The 27,048-nt window shown below is 40.6% G+C and overlaps 1 long non-coding RNA gene and 12 other non-coding genes across 13 annotated transcripts in view; 4 read left to right on the top strand and 9 right to left on the bottom strand.

Annotated features, from left to right (window-relative positions):
* The window catches only part of LOC143719415 (uncharacterized), a 694,388-nt gene extending 677,530 nt beyond the window's left edge, over positions 1–16,858 (bottom strand). Inside the window, exons 1-2 of the long non-coding RNA XR_013196506.1 lie at positions 16,786–16,858; positions 16,544–16,635 (exon numbers count right to left, since the gene is read on the bottom strand). This is a non-coding gene — a long non-coding RNA (uncharacterized LOC143719415). The remainder of the gene's footprint in view (positions 1–16,543; positions 16,636–16,785) is intronic.
* trnad-guc (transfer RNA aspartic acid (anticodon GUC)) lies at positions 1,345–1,416 on the top strand. Its single transcript has one exon. It is a non-coding gene; the product is annotated as a tRNA-Asp (tRNA).
* On the bottom strand, positions 3,568–3,639 carry trnag-ucc (transfer RNA glycine (anticodon UCC)). The gene has a single exon. It is a non-coding gene; the product is annotated as a tRNA-Gly (tRNA).
* trnad-guc (transfer RNA aspartic acid (anticodon GUC)) lies at positions 3,980–4,051 on the top strand. Its single transcript has one exon. It is a non-coding gene; the product is annotated as a tRNA-Asp (tRNA).
* Positions 4,278–4,349, bottom strand: trnag-ucc (transfer RNA glycine (anticodon UCC)). The gene has a single exon. It is a non-coding gene; the product is annotated as a tRNA-Gly (tRNA).
* Positions 4,987–5,058, bottom strand: trnag-ucc (transfer RNA glycine (anticodon UCC)). The gene has a single exon. It is a non-coding gene; the product is annotated as a tRNA-Gly (tRNA).
* trnad-guc (transfer RNA aspartic acid (anticodon GUC)) lies at positions 5,399–5,470 on the top strand. Its single transcript has one exon. It is a non-coding gene; the product is annotated as a tRNA-Asp (tRNA).
* trnag-ucc (transfer RNA glycine (anticodon UCC)) lies at positions 5,697–5,768 on the bottom strand. The gene has a single exon. It is a non-coding gene; the product is annotated as a tRNA-Gly (tRNA).
* trnag-ucc (transfer RNA glycine (anticodon UCC)) lies at positions 8,321–8,392 on the bottom strand. Its single transcript has one exon. It is a non-coding gene; the product is annotated as a tRNA-Gly (tRNA).
* Positions 8,733–8,804, top strand: trnad-guc (transfer RNA aspartic acid (anticodon GUC)). The gene has a single exon. It is a non-coding gene; the product is annotated as a tRNA-Asp (tRNA).
* trnag-ucc (transfer RNA glycine (anticodon UCC)) lies at positions 9,031–9,102 on the bottom strand. The gene has a single exon. It is a non-coding gene; the product is annotated as a tRNA-Gly (tRNA).
* Positions 9,740–9,811, bottom strand: trnag-ucc (transfer RNA glycine (anticodon UCC)). Its single transcript has one exon. It is a non-coding gene; the product is annotated as a tRNA-Gly (tRNA).
* On the bottom strand, positions 10,447–10,518 carry trnag-ucc (transfer RNA glycine (anticodon UCC)). The gene has a single exon. It is a non-coding gene; the product is annotated as a tRNA-Gly (tRNA).
* Positions 16,859–27,048: the final 10,190 nt, after the last annotated feature.

The raw sequence follows: 27,048 nt of genomic DNA, 5'->3' as shown, positions 1-27,048 counted from the left end.
CTTCATATTTAAACGGTATTAGATTATCTTTTGCAATCACTGGCTTATGTGAAGCGTTGAGCTAAAATGACGCATGAAGCCGTTACTGGAAGCCGCGCTGATCGGTTACAACTACCTGTCTCTGCAACTCCTTGTTAGTATAGTGGCAAGTATCTCCGCCTGTCACGCGGAGACTGGGGTTCGATTCCCTGATGGGGAGATCCAGTCCTTTACTGCTGCCAAAAGACCTTAACAAAAGTTTTGCTCCAGCAAACAAGTTACAGGAGAAGTTGGCAAGGGGCCCCGGACGACTGTTTTAAAGACAGCTTGAGAAAAATGCAATGCGTTGGCCGGGAATCGAACCCATACAGCAAGAATGGACAGACCCAGGAATCGAACCCATAGCAAGAATGCTCGTAATGAAGGTCTTTAATTTACAAATGTGATGCGTTGGCCGGGAATCGAACCCGGTCAACTGCTCGGAAGGCAGCTATGCTCACCACAATACCACCAACGCAGGCCTTTGAACGTAGACTGGAAGCCCGGTTGTGCGGTCAGCAAGAATTTTCGCAATACATTATCAGCTGGCAGGTGCAGATGAACTGAAACTCTCTTTGTTTGGACCTGGCACTTAAAAAAATTGCATGAACTTATTGACCTGACCTACCAGGCACTGTAGTGATCTTTTTCTTTGTAGAAAAGTTAGAAGCTCAGACCAGGAGACAGTGGAAGTTTTCCAAACAGAAGTTCTTTATTGCTTTTCGGTAGCTGCAGTCATTCCAACATCGTCTAACTAAGGGAACTTTACATTGTAGTTTATATACATTTCAAGGGGGAGGGATTACATTGTGAGGAACAAAGCATTAAATGAGCTGAAACATGAGAACAGAACGGTGCAGGACTTCTCGCACTGAGATAAGAACTCCAAGACAAATGGTCTCAGTAATAAAATGGCAGGATTTCAAACTTGCTCAGCATGCCTCTTCACCCGGTAAAACAATGAGAACAGGAAAAGCCTAGCCTTCTCGTACTGAGATGGGACAGTCAGGAATATCCTGCTGGGAACCCCTACCATTTGCAGAGATTTCCTGGTCTCATCATTTATAAACTTTCTCAATATAAAATACTATTGTATTGGAAATCTAAATTAAACATTTAAATAAAATTTGTAATCCTACAGTACCATATTTAAAAACAAGGTCTCTAATTTAATAATGTAACACGTTTTATACAGACACTTCATATTTAAACGGTATTAGATTATTTTTTGGATTCACTGGCTTCTGTGAAGCGTTGAGCTAAAATGACGCATGACGCCGTTCCTGGAAGACGCGCTGATCGGATACAACTACCTGTCTCTGCAACTCCTCGTTAGTATAATGGAAAGTATCTCCGCCTGTCACGCGGAAGACCGGGGTTCGATTCCCCGACGGGGAGATCCAGTCCTTTACTGCTGCCAAAAGACCTTAACAAATGTTTTGCTCCAGCCAACAAGTTACAGGAGAAGTTGGCAAGGGGCCTCGGACGACTGTTTTAAAGACAGCTTGAGAAAAATGCAATGCTTTGGCCGGGAATCGAACGCATACAGCAAGAATGGACTGCCCCAGGAATAGAACCCATAGCAAGAATGCTCGTAATCAAGGTCTTTAATTTACAAATGTGATGCGTTGGCCGGCAATCGAACCCGGGTCAACTGCTTGGAAGGCAGCTACGCTCACCGCTATACCACCAACGCAAGACTGTTGGATGTAGACTTGAAGCCCTGTTCTGCGGTCAGCAATAATTTTCGCAATACTTTAGCAGCTGGCAGGTGCAGATGAACTGAAACTCTCTTTGTTTGGACCTGGCACTTAAAAAAATTGCATGAACTTATTGACCTGACCTACCAGGCACCATATTAAAAAAAAAGGGTCTCTAATTTAATAATGTAACACTTTTTATACAGACACTTCATATTTAAACGGTATTAGATTATTTTTTGCATTCACTGGCTTCTGTGAAGCGTTGAGCTAAAATGACGCATGACGCCGTTCCTGCAAGCCGCGCTGATCGGATACAACTACCTGTCTCTGCAACTCCTTGTTAGTATAGTGGAATGTATGTCCGCCTGTCACGCGGAGCCTGGGGTTCGATTCCCTGACGGGGAGATTCAGTCCTTTACTGCTGCCAAAAGACCTTAACAAATGTTTTGCTCCAGCAAACAAGTTACAGGGAAGTTGGCAAGGGGCCCGGACGACTGTTTTAAAGACAGCTTGAGTAAAATGCAATGCGTTGGCCGGGAATCGAACCCATACAGCAAGAATGGACAGACCCAGGAATCGAACCCATAGCAAGAATGCTCGTAATCAAGGTCTTTAATTTACAAATGTGATGCGTTGGCCGGGAATCGAACCCGGTCACCTGCTTGGAAGGCAGCTATGCTCACCACTATACCACCAACGCAGGCCTTTGAAGGTAGACTGGAAGCCCGGTTGTGCGGTCAGCAAGAATTTTCGTAATACATTAGCAGCTGGCAGGTGCAGATGAACTGAAACTCTCTTTGTTTGGACCTGGCACTTAAAAAAATTGCATGAACTTATTGACCTGACCTACCAGGCACTGTAGTGATCTTTTTCTTTGTAGAAAAGTTAGAAGCTCAGACCAGGAGACAGTGGAAGTTTTCCAAGCAGAAGTTCTTTATTGTTTGTCGGTAGCTGCAGTCATTCCAACATCGTCTAACTAAGGGAACTTTACATTGTAGTTTATATACATTTCAAGGGGGAGGGATTACATTGTGAGGGACAAAGCATGTAAATGAGCTGAAACATGAGAACAGAACGGTGCAGGACTTCTCGCACTGAGATAAGAACTCCAAGACAAATGGTCTCAGTAATAAAATAGCAGGTGTTCAAACTTGCTCAGCATGACTCTTCACCCGGTAAAACAATGAGAACAGGAAAAGCCTAGCCTTCTCGCACTGAGATGGGACAGTCAGGAATATCCTGCTGGGAACCCGAACCGTTTGCAGAGATTTCCTGGTCTCATCATTTATAAACTTTCTCAATATAAAATACTATTGTATTGGAAATCTAAATTAAACATTTAAATAAAATTTGTAATCCTACAACACCATATTAAAAAAAGGGTCTCTAATTTAATAATGTAACACGTTTTATACAGACACTTCATATTTAAACGGTATTAGATTATTTTTTGGATTCACTGGCTTCTGTGAAGCGTTGAGCTAAAATGACGCATGACGCCGTTCCTGGAAGCCGCGCTGATCGGATACAACTACCTGTCTCTGCAACTCCTCGTTAGTATAGTGGAAAGTATCTCCGCCTGTCACGCGGAAGACCGGGGTTCGATTCCCCGACGGTGAGATCCAGTCCTTTACTGCTGCCAAAAGACCTTAACAAATGTTTTGCTCCAGCAAACAAGTTACAGGAGAAGTTGGCAAGGGGCCACCGACGACTGTTTTAAAGACAGCTTGAGAAAAATGCAATGCGTTGGCCGGGAATCGAACGCATACAGCAAGAATGGACAGACCCAGGAATCGAACCCATAGCAAGAATGCTCGTAATCAAGGTCTTTAATTTACAAATGTGATGCGTTGGCCGGGAATCGAACCCGGGTCAACTGCTTGGAAGGCAGCTATGCTCACCACTATACCACCAACACAAGACTGTTGGATGTAGACTGGAAGCCCTCTTCTGCGGTCAGCAAGAATGTTCGCAATATATTAGCAGCTGGCAGGTGCAGATGAATTGAAACTCTCTTTGTTTGGACCTGGCACTTAAAAAAATTGCATGAACTTATTGACCTGACCTACCAGGCACCATATTAAAAAAAAGGGTCTCTAATTCAATAATGTAACACGTTTTATACAGACATTTCATATTTAAACGGTATTAGATAATTTTTTGGATTCACTGGCTTCTGTGAGGCGTTGAGCTAAAATGATGCATGACGCCGTTCCTGGAAGCCGCTCTGATCGGATACAACTACCTGTCTCTGCAACTCCTCGTTAGTATAGTGGAAAGTATCTCCGCCTGTCACGCGGAAGACCGGGGTTCGATTCCCCGACGGGGAGATCCAGTCCTTTACTGCTGCCAAAAGACCTTAACAAATGTTTTGCTCCAGCAAACAAGTTACAGGAGAAGTTGGCAAGGGGCCACCGACGACTGTTTTAAAGACAGCTTGAGAAAAATGCAATACGTTGGCCGGGAATCGAATGCATACAGCAAGAATGGACAGACCCAGGAATCGAACCCATAGCAAGAATGCTCGTAATCAAGGTCTTTAATTTACAAATGTGATGCGTTGGCCGGGAATCGAACCCGGGTCAACTGCTTGGAAGGCAGCTATGCTCCCCACTATACCACCAACGCAAGACTGTTGGATGTAGACTGGAAGCCCTGTTCTGCGGTCAGCAATAATTTTTGCAATACTTTAGCAGCTGGCAGGTGCAGATGAACTGAAACTCTCTTTGTTTGGACCTGGCACTTAAAAAAATTGCATGAACTTATTGACCTGACCTACCAGGCACCATATTAAAAAACAAGGTATCTAATTTAATAATGTAACACATTTTATACAGACACTTCATATTTAAACGGTATTAGATTATTTTTTGCATTCACTGGCTTCTGTGAAGCGTTGAGCTAAAATGACGCATGACGCCGTTCCTGCAAGCCGTGCTGATCGGATACAACTACCTGTCTCTGCAACTCCTTGTTAGTATAGTGGAAAGTATCTCCGCCTGTCACGCGGAGACTGGGGTTCGATTCCCCGACGGGGAGATTCAGTCCTTTACTGCTGCCAAAAGACCTTAACAAATGTTTTGCTCCAGCAAACAAGTTACAGGAGAAGTTGGCAAGGGGCCACCGACGACTGTTTTAAAGACAGCTTGAGAAAAATGCAATGCGTTGGCCGGGAATCGAACGCATACAGCAAGAATGGACAGACCCAGGAATCGAACCCATAGCAAGAATGCTCGTAATCAAGGTCTTTAATTTACAAATGTGAAACGTTGGCCGGGAATCGAACCCGGGTCAACTGCTTGGAAGGCAGCTATGCTCACCACTATACCACCAACACAAGACTGTTGGATGTAGACTGGAAGCCCTCTTCTGCGGTCAGCAAGAATGTTCGCAATATATTAGCAGCTGGCAGGTGCAGATGAATTGAAACTCTCTTTGTTTGGACCTGGCACTTAAAAAAATTGCATGAACTTATTGACCTGACCTACCAGGCACCATATTAAAAAAAAGGGTCTCTAATTTAATAATGTAACACGTTTTATACAGACATTTCATATTTAAACGGTATTAGATAATTTTTTGGATTCACTGGCTTCTGTGAGGCGTTGAGCTAAAATGACGCATGACGCCGTTCCTGGAAGCCGCGCTGATCGGATACAACTACCTGTCTCTGCAACTCCTCGTTAGTATAGTGGAAAGTATCTCCGCCTGTCACGCGGAAGACCGGGGTTCGATTCCCCGACGGGGAGATCCAGTCCTTTACTGCTGCCAAAAGACCTTAACAAATGTTTTGCTCCAGCAAACAAGTTACAGGAGAAGTTGGCAAGGGGCCACCGACGACTGTTTTAAAGACAGCTTGAGAAAAATGCAATGCGTTGGCCGGGAATCGAACGCATACAGCAAGAATGGACAGACCCAGGAATCGAACCCATAGCAAGAATGCTCGTAATCAAGGTCTTTAATTTACAAATGTGATGCGTTGGCCGGGAATCGAACCCGGGTCAACTGCTTGGAAGGCAGCTATGCTCACCACTATACAACCAACGCAAGACTGTTGGATGTAGACTGGAAGCCCTGTTCTGCGGTCAGCATTAATTTTCGCAATACTTTAGCAGCTGGCAGGTGCAGATGAACTGAAACTCTCTTTGTTTGGACCTGGCACTTAAAAAAATTGCATGAACTTATTGACCTGACCTACCAGGCACCATATTAAAAAACAAGGTATCTAATTTAATAATGTAAGGCAAGGCAAGGCAAGTTTATTTATATAGCACATTTCATACACAATGGTAATTCAAAGTGCTTTACATAGAAGAAATTAAAATAATCAAAAGAAATCAGAATAATTAAAACAGTTTAGAATAAAAGATAAAATACAGAAATCAGAATAATTTAAACATAAAATAAAATACAGTGCAAACAGTCGGACGAACAGTGGCACAGTGCTCATTCAGTAAATGCACAATTAAACAGATGTGTTTTGAGTCTGGATTTGAATGTGACTACTGTAGGAGCACATCTGATCTCTTCTGGAAGCTGGTTCCAGCTGCGGCTGGCATAGTAGCTAAAAGCAGACTCGCCATGCTTAGAGTGAACCCTTGGTATTTCTAGCCGATGTGATCCTAATGATCTAAGTGATCTGTTGGGTTTATATTCAGTGAGCATATCTGCAATGTATTGAGGTCCTAGGCCATTGAATGATTTATATACCAGTAATAATACTTTAAAATCAATCCTAAATGTAACTGGCAGCCAGTGTAAAGACCTGAGGACTGGTGTGATGTGTTCATATTTTCTGGTTCTGCTCAGAATCCTAGCAGCAGCGTTCTGTATGAGCTGCAACTGTCTTATGGTCTTTTTGGGAAGGCCAGTGAGAAGTCCATTACAATAATCCACCCTACTGGTGATGAAAGCATGCACAAGTTTTTCTAAGTAATGTAACACGTTTTATACAGACACTTCATATTTAAACGGTATTGAATTATTTTTTGCATTCACTGGCTTCTGTGAAGCGTTGAGCTAAAATGACGCATGACGCCGTTCCTGCAAGCCGCGCTGATCGGATACAACTACCTGTCTCTGCAACTCCTTGTTAGTATAGTGGAATGTATCTCCGCCTGTCACGCGGAGACTGGGGTTCGATTCCCTGACGGGGAGATTCAGTCCTTTACTGCTGCCAAAAGACCTTAACAAATGTTTTGCTCCAGCAAACAAGTTACAGGGAAGTTGGCAAGGGGCCCGGACGACAATTTTAAAGACAGCTTGAGAAAAATGCAATGCGTTGGCCGGGAATCGAACCCATACAGCAAGAATGGACAGACCCAGGAATCGAACCCATAGCAAGAATGCTCGTAATCAAGGTCTTTAATTTACAAATGTGATGCGTTGGCCGGGAATCGAACCCGGTCACCTGCTTGGAAGGCAGCTATGCTCACCACTATACCACCAACGCAGGCCTTTGAACGTAGACTGGAAGCCCGGTTGTGCGGTCAGCAAGAATTTTCGCAATACATTAGCAGCTGGCAGGTGCAGATGAACTGAAACTCTCTTTGTTTGGACCTGGCACTTAAAAAAATTGCATGAACTTATTGACCTGACCTACCAGGCACTGTAGTGATCTTTTTCTTTGTAGAAAAGTTAGAAGCTCAGACCAGGAGACAGTGGAAGTTTTCCAAGCAGAAGTTCTTTATTGTTTGTCGGTAGCTGCAGTCATTCCAACATCGTCTAACTAAGGGAACTTTACATTGTAGTTTATATACATTTCTAGGGGGAGGGATTACATTGTGAGGAACAAAGCATGTAAATGAGCTGAAACATGAGAACAGAACGGTGCAGGACTTCTCGCACTGAGATAAGAACTCCAAGACAAATGGTCTCAGTAATAAAATAGCAGGTGTTCAAACTTGCTCAGCATGACTCTTCACCCGGTAAAACAATGAGAACAGGAAAAGCCTAGCCTTCTCGCACTGAGATGGGACAGTCAGGAATATCCTGCTGGGAACCCCTACCGTTTGCAGAGATTTCCTGGTCTCATCATTTATAAACTTTCTCAATATAAAATACTATTGTATTGGAAATCTAAATTAAACATTTAAATAAAATTTGTAATCCTACAACACCATATTAAAAAAAAGGGTCTCTAATTTAATAATGTAACACGTTTTATACAGACACTTCATATTTATACGGTATTAGATTATTTTTTGGATTCACTGGCTTCTGTGAAGCGTTGAGCTAAAATGACGCATGACGCCGTTCCTGGAAGCCGCGCTGATCGGGTACAACTACCTGTCTCTGCAACTCCTCATTAGTTTAGTGGAAAGTATCTCCGCCTGTCACGCGGAAGACCGGGGTTCGATTCCCCGACGGGGAGATCCAGTCCTTTACTGCTGCCAAAAGACCTTAACAAATGTTTTGCTCCAGCAAACAAGTTACAGGAGAAGTTGGCAAGGGGCCACCGACGACTGTTTTAAAGACAGCTTGAGAAAAATGCAATGCGTTGGCCGGGAATCGAACGCATACAGCAAGAATGGACAGACCCAGGAATCGAACCCATAGCAAGAATGCTCGTAATCAAGGTCTTTAATTTACAAATGTGATGCGTTGGCCGGGAATCGAACCCGAGTCAACTGCTTGGAAGGCAGCTATGCTCACCACTATACCACCAACACAAGACTGTTGGATGTAGACTGGAAGCCCTCTTCTGCGGTCAGCAAGAATGTTCGCAATATATTAGCAGCTGGCAGGTGCAGATGAATTGAAACTCTCTTTGTTTGGACCTGGCACTTAAAAAAATTGCATGAACTTATTGACCTGACCTACCAGGCACCATATTAAAAAAAAGGGTCTCTAATTTAATAATGTAACACGTTTTATACAGACACTTCATATTTAAACGGTATTAGATAATTTTTTGGATTCACTGGCTTCTGTGAAGCGTTGAGCTAAAATGACGCATGACGCCGTTCCTGGAAGCCGCGCTGATCGGATACAACTACCTGTCTCTGCAACTCCTCGTTAGTATAGTGGAAAGTATCTCCGCCTGTCACGCGGAAGACCGGGGTTCGATTCCCCGACGGGGAGATCCGGTCCTTTACTGCTGCCAAAAGACCTTAACAAATGTTTTGCTCCAGCAAACAAGTTACAGGAGAAGTTGGCAAGGGGCCACCGACGACTGTTTTAAAGACAGCTTGAGAAAAACGCAATGCGTTGGCCGGGAATCGAACGCATACAGCAAGAATGGACAGACCCAGGAATCGAACCCATAGCAAGAATGCTCGTAATCAAGGTCTTTAATTTACAAATGTGATGCTTTGGCCGGGAATCGAACCCGGCTCAACTGCTTGGAAGGCAGCTATGCTCACCACTATACCACCAACGCAAGACTGTTGGATGTAGACTGGAAGCCCTGTTCTGCGGTCAGCAATAATTTTCGCAATACTTTAGCAGCTGGCAGGTGCAGATGAACTGAAACTCTCTTTGTTTGGACCTGGCACTTAAAAAAATTGCATGAACTTATTGACCTGACCTACCAGGCACCATATTAAAAAAAAGGGTCTCTAATTCAATAATGTAACACTTTTTATACAGACACTTGTATTTTAAACGGTATTAGACTATTTTATGGATTCACCGGGTTCTGTGAAGCGTTGAGCTAAAATGACGCATGACGCTGTTCCTGGAAGCCGCGCTGATCGGATACAACTACCTGTCTCTGCAACTCCTTGTTAGTATAGTGGAAAGTATCTCCGCCTGTCACGCGGAGACTGGGGTTCGATTCCCCGACGGGGAGATCCAGTCCTTTACTGCTGCCAAAAGACCTTAACAAATGTTTTGCTCCAACAAACAAGTTGCAGGAGAAGTTGGCAAGGGGCCTCGGACGACTGTTTTAAAGACAGCTTGAGAAAAATGCAATGCGTTGGCCGGGAATCGAACGCATACAGCAAGAATGGTCAGACCCAGGAATCGAACCCATAGCAAGAATGCTCGTAATCAAGGTCTTTAATTTACAAATGTGGTGCGTTGGCCGGGAATCGAACCCGGGTCAACTGCTTGGAAGGCAGCTATGCTCACCACTATAGCACCAACGCAAGACTGTTGGATGTAGACCGGAAGCCCTGTTCTGCGGTCAGCAATAATTTTTGCAATACTTTAGCAGCTGGCAGGTGCAGATGAACTGAAACTCTCTTTGTTTGGACCTGGCACTTAAAAAAATTGCATGAGCTTATTGACCTGACCTACCAGGCACCATATTAAAAAACAAGGTCTCTAATTTAATAATGTAACACGTTTTATACAGACACTTCCTATTTAAACGGTATTAGATTATTTTTTGCATTCACTGGCTTCTGTGAAGCGTTGAGCTAAAATGACGCATGACGCCGTTCCTGCAAGCCGCGCTGATCGGATACAACTACCTGTCTCTGCAACTCCTTGTTAGTATAGTGGAAAGTATCTCCGCCTGTCATGCGGAGACTGGGGTTTGATTCCCCGACGGGGAGATTTAGTCCTTTACTGCTGCCAAAAGACCTTAACAAAAGTTTTGCTCCAGCAAACAAGTTACAGGGAAGTTGGCAAGGGGCCCTGACGACTGTTTTAAAGACAGCTTGAGAAAAATGCAATGCGTTGGCCGGGAATCGAAACCATACAGCAAGAATGGATAGATCCAGGAATCGAACCCATAGCAAGAATGCTCGTAATCAAGGTCTTTAATTTTCAAATGTGATGTGTTGGCCGGGAATCGAACCCGGGTCAACTGCTTGGAAGGCAGCTATGCTCACCACTATACCACCAACGCAAGACTGTTGGATGTAGACCGGAAGCCCTGTTCTGCGGTCAGCAATAATTTTTGCAATACTTTAGCAGCTGGTAGGTGCAGATGAACTGAAACTCTCTTTGTTTGGACCTGGCACTTAAAAAAATTGCATGAACTTATTGACCTGACCTACCAGGCACCATATTAAAAAAAAGGGTCTCTAATTTAATAATGTAACACTTTTTATACAGACACTTCATATTTAAACGGTATTAGATTATTTTTTGCATTCACTGGCTTCTGTGAAGCGTTGAGCTAAAATGACGCATGACGCCGTTCCTGCAAGCCGCGCTGATCGGATACAACTACCTGTCTCTGCAACTCCTTGTTAGTATAGTGGAATGTATCTCCGCCTGTCACGCGGAGCCTGGGGTTCGATTCCCTGACGGGGAGATTCAGTCCTTTACTGCTGCCAACAGACCTTAACAAATGTTTTGCTCCAGCAAACAAGTTACAGGGAAGTTGGCAAGGGGCCCGGACGACTGTTTTAAAGACAGCTTGAGTAAAATGCAATGCGTTGGCCGGGAATCGAACCCATACAGCAAGAATGGACAGACCCAGGAATCGAACCCATAGCAAGAATGCTCGTAATCAAGGTCTTTAATTTACAAATGGGAATCGAACCCGGTCACCTGCTTGGAAGGCAGCTATGCTCACCACTATACCACCAACGCAGGCCTTTGAAGGTAGACTGGAAGCCCGGTTGTGCGGTCAGCAAGAATTTTCGCAATACATTAGCAGCTGGCAGGTGCAGATGAACTGAAACTCTCTTTGTTTGGACCTGGCACTTAAAAAAATTGCATGAACTTATTGACCTGACCTACCAGGCACCATATTAAAAAAAAAGGGTCTCTAATTTAATAATGTAACACTTTTTATACAGACACTTCATATTTAAACGGTATTAGATTATTTTTTGCATTCACTGGCTTCTGTGAAGCGTTGAGCTAAAATGACGCATGACGCCGTTCCTGCAAGCCGCGCTGATCGGATACAACTACCTGTCTCTGCAACTCCTTGTTAGTATAGTGGAATGTATCTCCGCCTGTCACGCGGAGCCTGGGGTTCGATTCCCTGACGGGGAGATTCAGTCCTTTACTGCTGCCAAAAGACCTTAACAAATGTTTTGCTCCAGCAAACAAGTTACAGGGAAGTTGGCAAGGGGCCCGGACGACTGTTTTAAAGACAGCTTGAGTAAAATGCAATGCGTTGGCCGGGAATCGAACCCATACAGCAAGAATGGACAGACCCAGGAATCGAACCCCTAGCAAGAATGCTCGTAATCAAGGTCTTTAATTTACAAATGGGAATCGAACCCGGTCACCTGCTTGGAAGGCAGCTATGCTCACCACTATACCACCAACGCAGGCCTTTGAAGGTAGACTGGAAGCCCGGTTGTGCGGTCAGCAAGAATTTTCGCAATACATTAGCAGCTGGCAGGTGCAGATGAACTGAAACTCTCTTTGTTTGGACCTGGCACTTAAAAAAATTGCATGAACTTATTGACCTGACCTACCAGGCACCATATTAAAAAAAAAGGGTCTCTAATTTAATAATGTAACACTTTTTATACAGACACTTCATATTTAAACGGTATTAGATTATTTTTTGCATTCACTGGCTTCTGTGAAGCGTTGAGCTAAAATGACGCATGACGCCGTTCCTGCAAGCCGCGCTGATCGGATACAACTACCTGTCTCTGCAACTCCTTGTTAGTATAGGTGGAATGTATCTCCGCCTGTCACGCGGAGCCTGGGGTTCGATTCCCTGACGGGGAGATTCAGTCCTTTACTGCTGCCAAAAGACCTTAACAAATGTTTTGCTCCAGCAAACAAGTTACAGGGAAGTTGGCAAGGGGCCCGGACGACTGTTTTAAAGACAGCTTGAGTAAAATGCAATGCGTTGGCCGGGAATCGAACCCATACAGCAAGAATGGACAGACCCAGGAATCGAACCCATAGCAAGAATGCTCGTAATCAAGGTCTTTAATTTACAAATGTGATGCGTTGGCCGGGAATCGAACCCGGTCACCTGCTTGGAAGGCAGCTATGCTCACCACTATACCACCAACGCAGGCCTTTGAAGGTAGACTGGAAGCCCGGTTGTGCGGTCAGCAAGAATTTTCGCAATACATTAGCAGCTGGCAGGTGCAGATGAACTGAAACTCTCTTTGTTTGGACCTGGCACTTAAAAAAATTGCATGAACTTATTGACCTGACCTACCAGGCACTGTAGTGATCTTTTTCTTTGTAGAAAAGTTAGAAGCTCAGACCAGGAGACAGTGGAAGTTTTCCAAGCAGAAGTTCTTTATTGTTTGTCGGTAGCTGCAGTCATTCCAACATCGTCTAACTAAGGGAACTTTACATTGTAGTTTATATACATTTCAAGGGGGAGGGATTACATTGTGAGGAACAAAGCATGTAAATGAGCTGAAACATGAGAACAGAACGGTGCAGGACTTCTCGCACTGAGATAAGAACTCCAAGACAAATGGTCTCAGTAATAAAATAGCAGGTGTTCAAACTTGCTCAGCATGACTCTTCACCCGGTAAAACAATGAGAACAGGAAAAGCCTAGCCTTCTCGCACTGAGATGGGACAGTCAGGAATATCCTGCTGGGAACCCCTACCGTTTGCAGATATTTCCTGGTCTCATCATTTATAAACTTTCTCAATATAAAATACTATTGTATTGGAAATCTAAATTAAACATTTAAATAAAATTTGTAATCCTACATTTCCCCCTTTGAGAGTTCTAAATAACTCTCACAAAATACAAATTTAAACACTTAAACAAACATGCAATTTTAGGGTCCGTGACGTCCCTACGGGTAATAATCTTCAGTCATCTGGTGTAATTTGCTGAAAGATCAAGAATGTCTTGTTGGCCCACCATGTTTGCGCACAAGTGAGTCCTGGAATGCAGTCATCTTCAGATGTGACATGCACACTTTCTTTCCAGCAAACAAGGCATTTGTGACATATTCATCAGCTCTAAGAATATGTTGTTTCTGGAGTCCGGACTTTGTGCGATCTTCATGATGTGTAGTAGTAGGACAATCTTGATCATGTCGATGGATGATTGAAGGTTTCGTATGTGAGTCTCTGCGTTGTGTATTTTTTTTTCTTTCGTGATAGTATGTTCGGCAGTGGGTCTAGTTGTTTTCTGGAGGTTGTGGCTTCATACGCAGGTGAGGAGGTTGATGCGTATGGGTCTCGGGACAGTCATCAGTGGTGTCTGCACAGAGTAAGAAAGAAAAAACAAAAGACAGTAGAGCAGTATTTGTTCAAACACTAGGATTGTGAACTTTTTCTGAGTCTGCTAGACAGTGGAGCAGTATTTGTTCAAACACTAGGGTTGTAAACTTTTCTGAGTCAGCTTTTGTTGTTTCCTCTTTCCCTATTTCTTAAACCTTTGACACCTAAGGAACAGTGAGGTAAGGATGGACTAGGATAGGGCCTATGAGGGAAGTCTTCACCCCAGGGTTAACCCCCGAAGCCTGTTGCGTTGGGTACTTCCCGGGGCTCCTCACTGGTTCCGTGTCCTAACCTATCCCTGTAGGTGGGGGAACAACCTTACAGTGTGTACAATGAGTCCAGGTTTTCCTTCCCTGACACAATACTGCAGCTGCTGTAATCAACATCACTTGATGTGGCCCATGCCACTTTGGTTCTAATGGAGGAAACGTTTTTGTACAGATCAATTATTGATTCAGGAGGCATAATTTCCTTCTGTGCTGCACTACCTGAACAAACTTGTACAGTTGCATAGAAACAAGCCTGTTTAGCTGCCATATCAGCAAGATAATTATCTTTAGCTTCCGTAGTATTAGTTGTGAGATGTGCTTTCACTTTGATCACTGCTAATTTCTTTGGAAGTTTCATGGAAAACATTAGATCTTTCACTAATTCAGCATGCTTAATGGGGGATCCAGCAGAAGTTAGAAACTGTCTGGTTTGCCAAATGACACCAAAATCATGAATTACCCCAAAAGCATATCTGGAATCTGTGTAGATATTAGAAACTGATCCTGAAGCTAGTGTGCATGCTCTTGTTGGGGCTACTAGTTCTGCAGCTTGAGCTGAAAAATGATCTGGAAGACGTCCTGAAGCTAACACTTCCGTGATGGACGTTACTGCATAACCTGCTCGTCTGTAGTAATTTCTCCTTCATCCTCTAACAAAACTTCAGTCATAGCAGACATTGTACATGAGGACGGATTCGTGACAGGTGCAAGCTGTAAGACAATATTCGGCATTATTGTGGACACTGCATGATGGCTTTTTTTACGTTTACAGTCTGACCTAACACTATTAATGATGAAAGGCCTGTGCTGTAAAATAACATTTAAGGCTGTGAGTCTACTTTAACCAGTGTCCCCCAAAGGAGAAACTGAGATAGTTACTTTCCTTTTGTTCTATTAAACAAAAACAGAAGTCTTTTATCTCTGTTGTAAGTTAGTGGGGAAATTAAGCACTCACAGCCCAACTGGTTAACAACTAAAACAGCCGCCCAACGAGCTTAATGACGAGGGGAGGGGCTGCTTCAGAGGAGCCAGCAGGCTGAGCAGAAGCTGAGTTACATTGTTAGTTTCTCTAACATTCTTTTTGTTTTTTCTACACTCTTTTCCCCAATGTCCATGTTTACCACAATAATAACAACTGCTGCCCTCTCTCTTAGGACATTTGCGTTTCTGTTGCTTCTCTGCGTTGACCTTAAAGGATGCTGCTGCAATTTTCACTCTTGCCTTGACATCAGAGTTTCTTTCCCAAGTAACTAAACTGTCCAAGTTGTTTTGCAGGGTTCTAGTGACCCATGTGACATTTAAGAAATGCAATGCATTTCTATGCTCTGACAAAAGACCATCACACCATGTGCGAGCTAAGGGGCCATTATCATTTAACACCTTCTCTGAAGTGTCCGCTATACCACTGTATGCAGCAGCTGACTGACAAAATATTTCTGTGTACTGACTAACAGTTTCATTCTTCTTCTGTACACAACTAGTTATCTTTGACCAGTCCACTTTTGGTCCAACAATGCTTTTTAACGCTCTCATAACTATCTCTCAAGTCATCTTTTCTAGCATTTTGAAACTCAAAATAGTTTACAGAATTTTCAAAATCACTGAATTCTGACTGTTGCTTTTGTGTTTTCCCGCTTTATTTTCTCTTCAGGTGCTGATTGTAGACACGTGAAGTTTTGCTGTTTTTCTTTTCACTTTATTTTTGTTATAGGTAATTAAGAAGATTAAAATTTAGTTAGGATAGTTTTGTTTATTATTTTTGCTCCCTCCTGAAGCTTTTATTCCCTTTTTTCCCTGTTTTAATGAATTACGCTTCAGTTTTACCTTTGGTTGGCAATATTCTTTCTTGAGCTGGGGCTCCCCATGGTCTCTCTCATCTCTTTGTTACATTTTCCCTTAACACCAAAAACAGGAAACTGAGGCTGCAATTCACATCAGCTCAATAAAACCTAAGAATAGAAGATTGGAAAAACGTTGCCTGGTCTGCTAGTCTCAATTTCTCCTGCAACATTTAGATGGGTCTCCTGCAAAAACTTGAAAGCATAGATTCATCCTGCCTTGTATCAATGGTTTAGGCTGTGGTGTGAGGGAAACTGGTTTCTTGAACACGAAAATGAGTTCACTAAACTCGAATGGCCCCCAAAGTCACCAGATCTCAATCCAAAAGAGCCCTTTTGGCATGTGCTGAAACGGAAGATTAGCATCTTGGATATGCAGTTGACAAATCAGCAACTGTGTGATGCAATCATGTCAATATGGACCAAAATCTCTGAGGAATGTTTCCAGCATCTTGTTGAATCTATGCAACAAAGGATTAAGTTCTGAAGGAAAAAACATGTCTAACCTAGTACTAGCAAAGTGTACTTATTGAATGGCCAGTGAGAACAACTCCCTGTTGTTTTCTGACTCATATACACTGTATTATCTAATAAAGGCACAACACATATTAAAGTGTTCTAATTTTGTAAGGACAGCACTCACTTTTGCACCACTATGAATGTGGGTGTCTGATCGACGAGTTCCCTGTCTGATGAAGTGAGCCGGAGTCTCTTCCAGGTGGAGCAGAGATCTCTCTGGTCATGCACACAAATAATCATTTCATCATAGAATATTTTTTTAAATCTTTTAGCTAAGGATTATGAGTTTGAGTATGTTTTGAACTTTGATGTTATTCACTATAAATCTTCATAGAAATATATTAATTGAATTTTATAAATACTCACTGTGCTCGTCACACGTGGAGTCTAGATCCATTCTGAGAGCCCGGTTTGATGATTTGGTACAAGGTAAATAAATGGGCCTGTGTAGAAAGTTATAAGATGTAAAGCATTAATTGGCCATACAGAACTCCAAGGCAGTCTGCTTGTTAAGCCATGACATATGGAATACTGTTTTTGGTCCAAGTCTTTACTCCGTTTCAACTGAGAATACCATCTCAACAGCTGTTTATAAGCCTTATTTATTTACTTATAGCAAACATTTAAGATAAAAACAAAACACTCAAAAAAATGATGTGTTGGCTTTACTAAACTTTTTTATGTAAAAAGGTTCCACCGGTTCCACATAACTGGGTTTCGTTAAACAAACATACTTTGTTTAACGAATAACTTCAACATCATGAAAGTCATTTTAAGCGGCCCAATTAAACTCTGAGCTGGGTGTTAAATGAACACTGGAGCAGTGTTAAAGTTAATGAGATAATTAAGTGAATAATTGATTGATGATTGAGCATTATTGAAGACACCTGATGTTAACAAGCAGAATCACTGAAGGAGAAAACCGGAATTTCAGGTCACCAATATGGTTATCAGTGTTTGTTTTAGTTGGGCTCTTGACCCCCACATTATTAACTTTATATTTTGTCTGGCTGCTGTATCTGAGTTACAATAGCCAGATAATCAAATAGAAAATGTGATCTGTAGATGTTGGTTGTGTTTTAACATAATCATTATATCACAATCATTTGACCTGAATCACTGAACTCATACAGAAGCCAAATTCTGAGTTAAGTTTACCTTATGGATTATTGCAGCACTGCCATTGTAGAGCAACTATAAGTTACATGAACAAATTATGTTTGTTTAACGAAACCCAGTAATGTGGAACCGGTGGAACCTTTTTACATAAAAAAGTTTAGTAAAGCCAATACATCATTTTTTTGACTGCAGAATAGGTTTGCAAGCATCTAAATATATATCCAAGGAATGGGTAGTTGAATCTTACCTTGCCATCAAAGATATCGTAATGTTTTCTCTCATCCTAACCAGAGCAATGTCGTAATCATAAAACTCCTTTACATTTTTGTCCTTAAGGCCTCTCAAATTAAAAAGTGGATGAAGAATCAACTCCATAGCTTTAACTTCACCAATACCTTTGTAAGAGAATTGAAGCAAAGTATAGTTTGTATAAAAAAGTATAATCAATGTAGTTTAGCGTCTGTGCATGACAGTATACAATCAACATAAATTCACAATTATATATATATTTTTTTTATTTAAACTTTTGTAGGATTACAAATTTATTTAAATGTTTAATTTAGATTTCCAATACAATAGTATTTTATATTGAGAAAGTTTATAAATGATGAGACCAGGAAATCTCTGCAAATGGTAGGTGTTCCCAGCAGGATATTCCTGACTGTCCCATCTCATTACGAGAAGGCTAGGCTTTTCCTGTTCTCATTGTTTTACCGGGTGAAGAGTCATGCTGAGCAAGTTTGAACACCTGTTATTTTATTACTGAGACCATTTGTCTCATCTCAGTACGAGAAGTCTATGTCTTTCCTGTTCTCGTGTCTCATGCTGAGCAGGTTCCACAATCTGTATACCTTATTTACATTTGCTTTGTTTTCAGAAAAGTCTCCACCTATATGCAATCCCTCCCCCTTGAAATGTATATAAACTACAATGTAAAGTTCCCTTAGTTAGACTTGATTGAGAGGACTACAGCGACGAAATAAAGAACTTATACCTCAACAATCTCCTGGTCTGCAACTCTATCTTTTCTACACTTGAGAAGAAAAAGTTCACAACAGATGGTGCCGTGAGCCGGATGGAGCTGAAACACCTGAATCCAGAACTGAATCTCAACAAAAGATTTCAACAAAGACTGAATTCCAGACTGAATCTTGAAACTTCAAGCTCAAAAAAAAAAAGAATCTCAACAAAGAATGAACTTTGACTGAATTCCAGACTGAATTTTGAAACTTCAAGCTCAACAAAGATTTCAACAAAGAATTATCTTTCTGACTGAGTTCCAGACGTAATCTTTCCGTACAACTAAAGATTTGGTGAGTTTCACTCTATTCAAAGAACAACTGCAGACCAGTACGAATTTTGTGCCTCTGCGCCGTCAGAGAAAGAGTTATCAGACAGCTGTAGTGTTTGATTACCTAAAGTTATCCTTTAAAAGTTGTCTTTTAAAGATGAAAATATATCCTCTGTTCAGGCAGGGACGTTTTTAACATCACATGTTAAAAAGATATCCTCTGTGTCAGGCAGGGAAGATTAGTATTATTTTGCTAATTATTTGTTTTGTTGTTTGTTACCTTGTGGTGTTACCCTCTAAAAAATTTCTTTTAGAGAAGAGAGTTTGATCCTCTGAATAGTCAGGGAAGTTGTTGGTATCCTCTGTGCAGACAGGGAAGATTTTAGCATTCAAGTTAAAATATTGTTAGCCTCTGTGCAAGCAGAGAAGAGGTAGTCTTACAGGCTATTTATTTTGGTTACCCTTTTAAAAGTTTTTCTTTTAGAGAGGAAAGTTTGATCCTCTGTTTCAGGCAGGGAAGAGTTAGCAATACATGCTAGTAATTTGGTTTTATCCTCTAAAAAGTTAGGAAGGTGAAAGATCCTTTCCGTTTCTTTCAGGGAAGATTAGCGTAACGTGCTAATATTTTGTGTTTCATCCTCTGTTTCTGGCAGGGAAGTTAAATGTGATGTGTTGGTAACAAGGAAGGTTTATCAACAGTTAGATCTGTGACATAAGTGTAGACTCTTTTGATCAGAGAAGTTTTAGTGTCTTTGTTTGTGTGGTAACAAAGAAATCCACAAAATGATTAAGAAAAGTGCTAGACTAATCTCCACAACTAAAAAAGGTGGTCTTGCTAATCCTTTGTGGTCAGATAGCGAATTTAAAACACTGTTAGGAGAACAGATGGATCTAATAGTCACTGAAAAAGTTAGACAAGAACTAACACAGAAATATGATATTCATCCAGATAAGATTTGGTCTATTGAAGAATGCAAGAAGGTGTTAGGTGCATGTATCAGAAAGAAAAACATGAAAGGCATAATCTGTTGCCATAGGGAATTTAGCTTATCCATTGCACAAGAACAATCTAGGTGTATAGCTAAATTAAAAGAACAGAACAAACAAATGCACACTAAGGTGGGCCATAACAAGGCCTCAACCAAATGTGACTCAGAAGACCAACAGTCAGATGAAACTTATCCTGACTTAAAAGCATTCTTTGAAACAGATGTAGACATCCCATCAGTAACTGATAAGCCTGTAGATTCAGTAAAGGTATGTGTCGCAAGAAGATCTCAGGGAATTGAGGGAACTGAAAGTGTTCCTACCAACTCTTCTGTTGTCCAAAACCAAACTGTTGCCAAAGCACTCGGACCTAGAGATATAGAAAGACTATCCCAAAGCTTACCTTCAGTACGCACTGATGTTTCTGAATTTAGAAGGGCATTGATCAGTAAAATGCGTCTTTACGACATGTCGTTGGCAGAAGTCACACAGCTGATGTCACAAATTCTAACTGAATCTGAATTCAACAGTTTTGAGTCTGCTGTTACTTCTGAACTACAACATGCCAGAAAAGATGAATTGAGAGAGGGAGTTCTGAAAGCGTTGTAGAACATTGTTGGACCTAAAATTGACTGGTCGAAGATCATTAGTTCTTTACAGAAGAAGGGTGAAACTCTTAGTGAATACACTCAAAGATTTTGCCAGTCAGCAGCAGCATACAGTGGTATAGCTGGCACTTCAGAGAAGGTGCTAGAAGATAATGGTCCCCTAGTTCGCACATGGTTTGATGGTCTGTTGTCAGAACATAGAAAAGCATTGCCTTTCTTAGACTTAACATGGTCCACTAGAACCATACAAAACAACTTAGACAGTTTGGCTGCATGGGAAAGAGACTCTGATGTCAAGGAAAGATTAAAAATTGCAACAGCATCCTTTAAGGTCAACACAGAGAATCAACAGAAACGCAAATGTCCTAAGAGAGAGGGCAGTAGTTGTTATTATTGTGGTAAACATGGACATTGGGGAAAAGAGTGTAGGAAAAACAAAAAGAACTTTAAACAAGTTAACAATGTTACTCAGCTCCTACTCAGTCTGCTTGCTACTATGAAGCAGCCCCTCCCCTCATCATTAAACTGGGGCAGCTGGTTGACGTGTTAACCATTTGGGCTGTGAGTGCTTTATTTCCCCACTAACTTGCAACAGAGATAAAAGACTTCTGTTTTTGTTTAATAGAACAAAAGGAAAGTGACTATCTCAGTTTTTCCTTTGGGGGACTCTGGTTAAAGTAGACTCACAGCCTTAAATGTTATTTTACAGCACAGGCCTTTCATCATTAGTAGTGTTAGGTCAGACCGTAAACGTAAAAAAAGCCCTCATGCAGTGTCCACAATAATGCCAAATATTGTCTTACAGCGTGCACCTGTCACAAATCCGTCCTCATGTATGATGTCTGCTATGACTGAAGTTTTGTTAGAGGATGAAGGAGAAATTACTCACGATTGTGTTACGCTTACATATACACCTATGAGTGAAGTAAAAGAAAAAGGTAACAGACGAGCAGGTTATGCAGTAACGTCCACCACGGAAGTGTTAGCTTCAGGACGTCTTCCAGATCATTTTTCAGCTCAAGCTGCAGAACTAGTAGCCCTAACAAGAGCATGCACGCTAGCTTCAGGATCAGTTGCTAATATCTACACAGATTCCAGATATGCTTTTGGGGTAATTCATGATTTTGGTGTCATTTGGCAAACCAGACAGTTTCTAACTTCTGCTGGATCCCCCATTAAGCATGCTGAATTAGTGAAAGATCTAATGTTTTCCATGAAACTTCCAAAGAAATTAGCAGTGATCAAAGTGAAAGCACATCTCACAACTAATACTACAGAAGCTAAAGGTAATGCTCTTGCTGATATGGCAGCTAAACAGTCTTGTTTCTATGCAACTGTACAAGTGTGTTCAGGTAGTGCAGCACAGAAGAAAATTATGCCTCCTGAATCAATAATTGATCTGTACAAAGACGTTTCCTCCATTAGAACCAAAGTGACATGGGCCACATCAAGTGATGTTGATTACAGCAGCTGCAGTATTGTGTCAGGGAAGGAAAACCTAGACTCATGTGTCACACTGAAAGGTTGTTCCTGCACCAACAGGGATAGGTTAGGACACAGAACCAGTGAGGAGCCCCGGGAAGAACCGAATGCAATAGGCTTCGGGGGTTAACCCTGGGGTGAAGACTTCCCTCATAGGCCCTATCCTAGTCCATCCTTACCTCACTGTTCTTTAGGTGTCAAAGGAATTAAGAAATAGGGAGAGATGGAACGACAATAGCAGACCCAGAAAAAGTTTACAACCCTAGTGTTTGAACAAATACTGCTCTACTGCTTAGCAGACTCGGAAAAGTTTACAACCCTAGTGTTTGAACAAATACTGCTCTCCTGTCTTTTGTTTTCTTTCTTACTCTGTGCAGATACCACTGATGACTTCCCGAGACCCATACGCACTGACCTCGTCATCTGCGTATGAAGCCACAAGAAAACCTCAAGAAACAACTTGAGCCACTTCTGAGCCAACTATCACAAAAGGATAAAGAAAAGAAAAAGAAAAAAATACACAACGCAGAGACTCACATATGAAACGTTCAGTCATCCATCAACATGATCAAGATTGTCGTACCAGTAACATCACAGACACTCTCGCTTCGCACAAGATAATGATCTTACAGAACAGAGTGGCCTTAGATTACATTCTAGCAACGCAAGGAGGAGCCTGCACCATCATCAGACCTGAGTGCTGCACCGGGTTAATGGATCCAACAGAGAACTTGAACAAAATCCAACAAGACATTCTTGATCTTTCAGCAAAATTACACCAGATGACTGAAGTTAATTTTTCATGGTTCGGAAACTTGATTGGGAAACCCTGGCTGTGGATAAAGGAAATAGCAATTCTGCTGTTATTTCTTCTAATAGCGTACTATCTATGCGTCCACAGTATCAAGTGTTTCATTCAACAAATGACTCACGCCCCTCACAAAGAAATGACAGTTCCAAACAGAAAAGACTATTACCCTTAAGAACTTCACGGACCCTAAATTTGCATGTTTGTTTCTGTGTCAGCATGCAATTGCAGAAACAGCAACACAGAAGCATGAGCCTGTAATGATCACAAGTTACAAGAATTTAACTTTTAAGTGTCTAAATTTGTATTTTGTGAGAGTTATTTAGAACTCTCAAAGGGGGAAATGTAGGATTACAAATTTATTTAAATGTTTAATTTAGATTTCCAATACAATAGTATTTTATATTGAGAAAGTTTATAAATGATGAGACCAGGAAATCTCTGCAAATGGTAGGGGTTCCCAGCAGGATATTCCTGACTGTCCCATCTCATTACGAGAAGGCTAGGCTTTTCCTGTTCTCATTGTTTTACCGGGTGAAGAGTCATGCTGAGCAAGTTTGAACACCTGTTATTTTATTACTGAGACCATTTGTCTCATCTCAGTACGAGAAGTCTATGTCTTTCCTGTTCTCGTGTCTCATGCTGAGCAGGTTCCACAATCTGTATACCTTATTTACATTTGCTTTGTTTTCAGAAAAGTCTCCACCTATATGCAATCCCTCCCCCTTGAAATGTATATAAACTACAATGTAAAGTTCCCTTAGTTAGACTTGATTGAGAGGACTACAGCGACGAAATAAAGAACTTATACCTCAACAATCTCCTGGTCTGCAACTCTATCTTTTCTACACTTGAGAAGAAAAAGTTCACAACACTTTCTTCGATTTGGCTTTGATTTTTTAGCGGACTTATAAGAGATACTCTCTGAGTAGCATGAGTCACCTTGAATCATTCCATAACATTGTTGACTAAAGCAACAATTCTTACCATGGTGAACTGTTATGTCATCAGCACTGGCAAATGATACAGATTCATCTGTATTCACCTTTATAAAGCAGTGTGCAGCTGTCAATACCATGCTCTTAGTCACTAGACTCCCTTTGCATTTTTCAGCTCTCTGGATGACAAAAAAAGTAAAATATGATCTACCATCTGAAAGCAGTGCTTTTATAGAAGTCTTTATCTCAAGTTTTATTAAATCATTAAACTCTTGATATAAATTTACTAACCCAGCAAACATTGACATGCCAGGGTCTGGTGTAAGTGGTCTTCTCTTGCTCGTCTTGGTCATCTTGCTCTTGTGCCAATCCACACTTAGTCACAACACAATCCAAACACAAACACGTCTATGAAACATAAATGCACACAACTGGTAAAACTAAGAAAAAAAGGCTGTATTTTTTTGAAACCTTGGATCAGGGCTTGCACAACCACACTGCTACACAAAACACACCCACAGGTAAATAATGTATGATGAACTGGCTTGCTTACACTACCTACAGTTGTGGTCAGAATTATTGGCACCCCTGGTGAATATGATCAAATATGGCTGTAAATTTAAATCTGCATTGTTTATCCTTTTGATCTTTCATTTAAAAATCTAACCGTTCATTGTAGGAAAATAATTGAAATCACACTATGAAGTAAATGATTTTCTCCAAAACAAGTTGGCCATCATTTTTGGCAATTTTTAATTGTTGCCAATAAACCTTTTTATTTTATATAACATCCTTGTGCCAAGATAACAGCTCTGAGTTTCCTCCTATAGCTCGGAGAACAACTGACAAAAGATCAGAGACTGTTCCTCCATAAAGAATCTCTTCGACCTATAATTGACCAATGTCTAGGACCTCCAGCAAAAAATAGGCCCTCAAGATTAAAGATCCAGCAGTATATTTAACCGTGGACATGGGGTACTGTTTATTCCTGTTTTCCCCAAACCCATCTGGTGGCTTTGCTGCCAAAAAGCTCTTTTTTTACACTGTAAAAAACTGGCAGCTGTGGTTGCCAGTATTTTACCGTAGAAAATATGGTGGCAACCTTTTATGTTTTATGGGGCTTAAATTTACGGGCAAAAAAAAAAACACAATGTAAAAAAAACTGTGAAATTTATGGTAGAAAAACGTCAGGGTTGGTTGCCAGCATTTTACCGTAAAAAAATATGGTAGAATCCTTACTTTGGACGAAAAACAAAACAAAAAAACATCAGCAGGACTTAACTCTCTGATGGTCTTCAAAAAAAAATCACACTCGTGGTCTTCGGGGTCTATTGGACCCCAGACAACAACATTTAATTTTGTAACCGAACAATATTTTTTTTTTAACAAATATAATTTTACTCGGTTCATTAATGTTTTTACTCAACATTTGTGCAGTTTTTGTAGAATTTATGATTTTTAAAAAATTTCTATAAATAAATAAATATTTAATTAAATAGGATTTTTACAAAAAAAACAGCATTTTATGTTAAATAAACTTTATAAAAGACCCAGATTTCTAACTTTCATTCCTGGGGATACCATGGATAATTTTACAAGGTTTAATGTAAGATTTTTGCCCATTTTTTGGAAAATACAGATTAAAATTTGTAATAAATCACTTTAACCACTAGATGGCTATAGAGCTCCATTATATGCTATTTGCTATTTGAATTACTGAAAGATATAGTTTCTAAAGCTGGATTCAGTTGGATTCATATCTAAATATTATAAAATCACAATTATAACAAAAATAAAATAATTTTTGTCAAAATTTTGCATTTTTTGTACTGAAAAAACACAGCACACACAAAAACAACCACAACAGTGAAGTGCCAAATCTGCAGACAGGGTTGGAGCAAACACAGGGTGTGTGTGTGTGTACATTTTATTTTTATTTTTATGTGTACAGTGTCACCAATTTATTTTTGAGGTGGTTCTTCATTTTGTATGATTTTATTTGACAAATTATAAGACTTTTTATAGCCTTACAAATGTATTTCTGTGTGTGTGTGTTTGTGTGTCTGTGTGTGTGTGTGTGTGTGTGTGTGTGTGTGTGTGTGTGTGTCTGTGTGTTTGCGCACGCACATTTTCAATGCGTCTAAGTGTTACCAATTTATTTTTTCTGGTGGTTCTGCATTTTAGATTATTTTATTTTACAAATGATAAGAGAACAGTTTTTATAGTCTGTATGTATTCCTGTATAAATGTATTCCTCTTTATGTGTGTGTTTGTGTGTGTGTGTACGCCTGTGGTGAGCATGATAATTTTGGATTGTGGATGTTTTTTGCATTGTTGGAAGTGTGCCACTTTATTTCTGTCATTTCTGTCTATGTGTTCTACGTTGTTTCTGATTTTGATGATGTTATTTTGTCTATTTTGATTGCGGGGTCCAATAGACCGCGAAGACCACGAGTGTGACTATTTTTGTCACGCCAACATAAAAACAGATATCATAAAAAAAATTATAATTTGTTGTAGATCTAGAAAGTGTTGAGAGCCGTAGAAAGTTTCAAACCATTTGGACAAAGAGAACATTTTTTTTTATTTGAGCAAAAGTCATTTGGGGTCCAATAGCCCCCGAAGACCATCATAGGGTTAAATGTGTGGTTAAAAAAAACATCATATGTGGTTCCCAGTACTTTACCAAAAAGAATATAGTAGTAACTCTTTAGTTTCCACAGGACAACCCTTATATTTCATTAAATGATAAACGTCATCATTCACTTTCACTAGAGTATTAAAATCTGCTTTATATCTTAATATTATACTGATAACCACCATAATAATGCAGGCTGTAAAAAAAAACACATGATGATTCAAAGTTCATCACCATTTGACACAAGCTGAGGCACATGTTAATATAAAGAAGGTGCAGAGTGTGACACACAAATACAAAACACCATCAAGTTGATACACACATGACTCCAAAAAAATGCCATTAATATCCATTAAACAATATATAATGTAATACAAATCCCAAATGTACATAACTAATAACAAAACCCAAGAAGGAACATGATTAATTAAAACCAATAACATCAAATGTGAAGTGTCACGCAAGGGAATTTAGGCAATGTCAATTTAGAGAAACAACAAGAACAGAAAAAAGAGAAGCGACGAGCAGAAACAAAATAACTACTTCAGCCACAGCCTTAGATCAACTGAAGATAACAAACATTAAATCTCTGAAGATCTCAGCAGAGGAGGATTAAACAACTCCACAAACAGTATTACCAGCTTCACTTATTACTAACCAGACTGACTTTATTTCTGTCATACATCTATAGTTCTGTTTGAGAATTAACAGAGGTTTAGATGTTGATGATTTATTTTATTTCAACCCAAGAGAGAGAC

This window comes from Siphateles boraxobius, unplaced genomic scaffold (genome assembly GCF_051911475.1).
Source record: "Siphateles boraxobius isolate OS27281-9 unplaced genomic scaffold, OSU_SipBor_1 63, whole genome shotgun sequence".
Taxonomy (NCBI): Eukaryota; Metazoa; Chordata; class Actinopteri; order Cypriniformes; family Leuciscidae; genus Siphateles; species Siphateles boraxobius.
The sequence above is the reverse complement of the archived record's forward strand: the minus strand, read 5'-3'. Positions and strand labels throughout refer to the sequence as shown.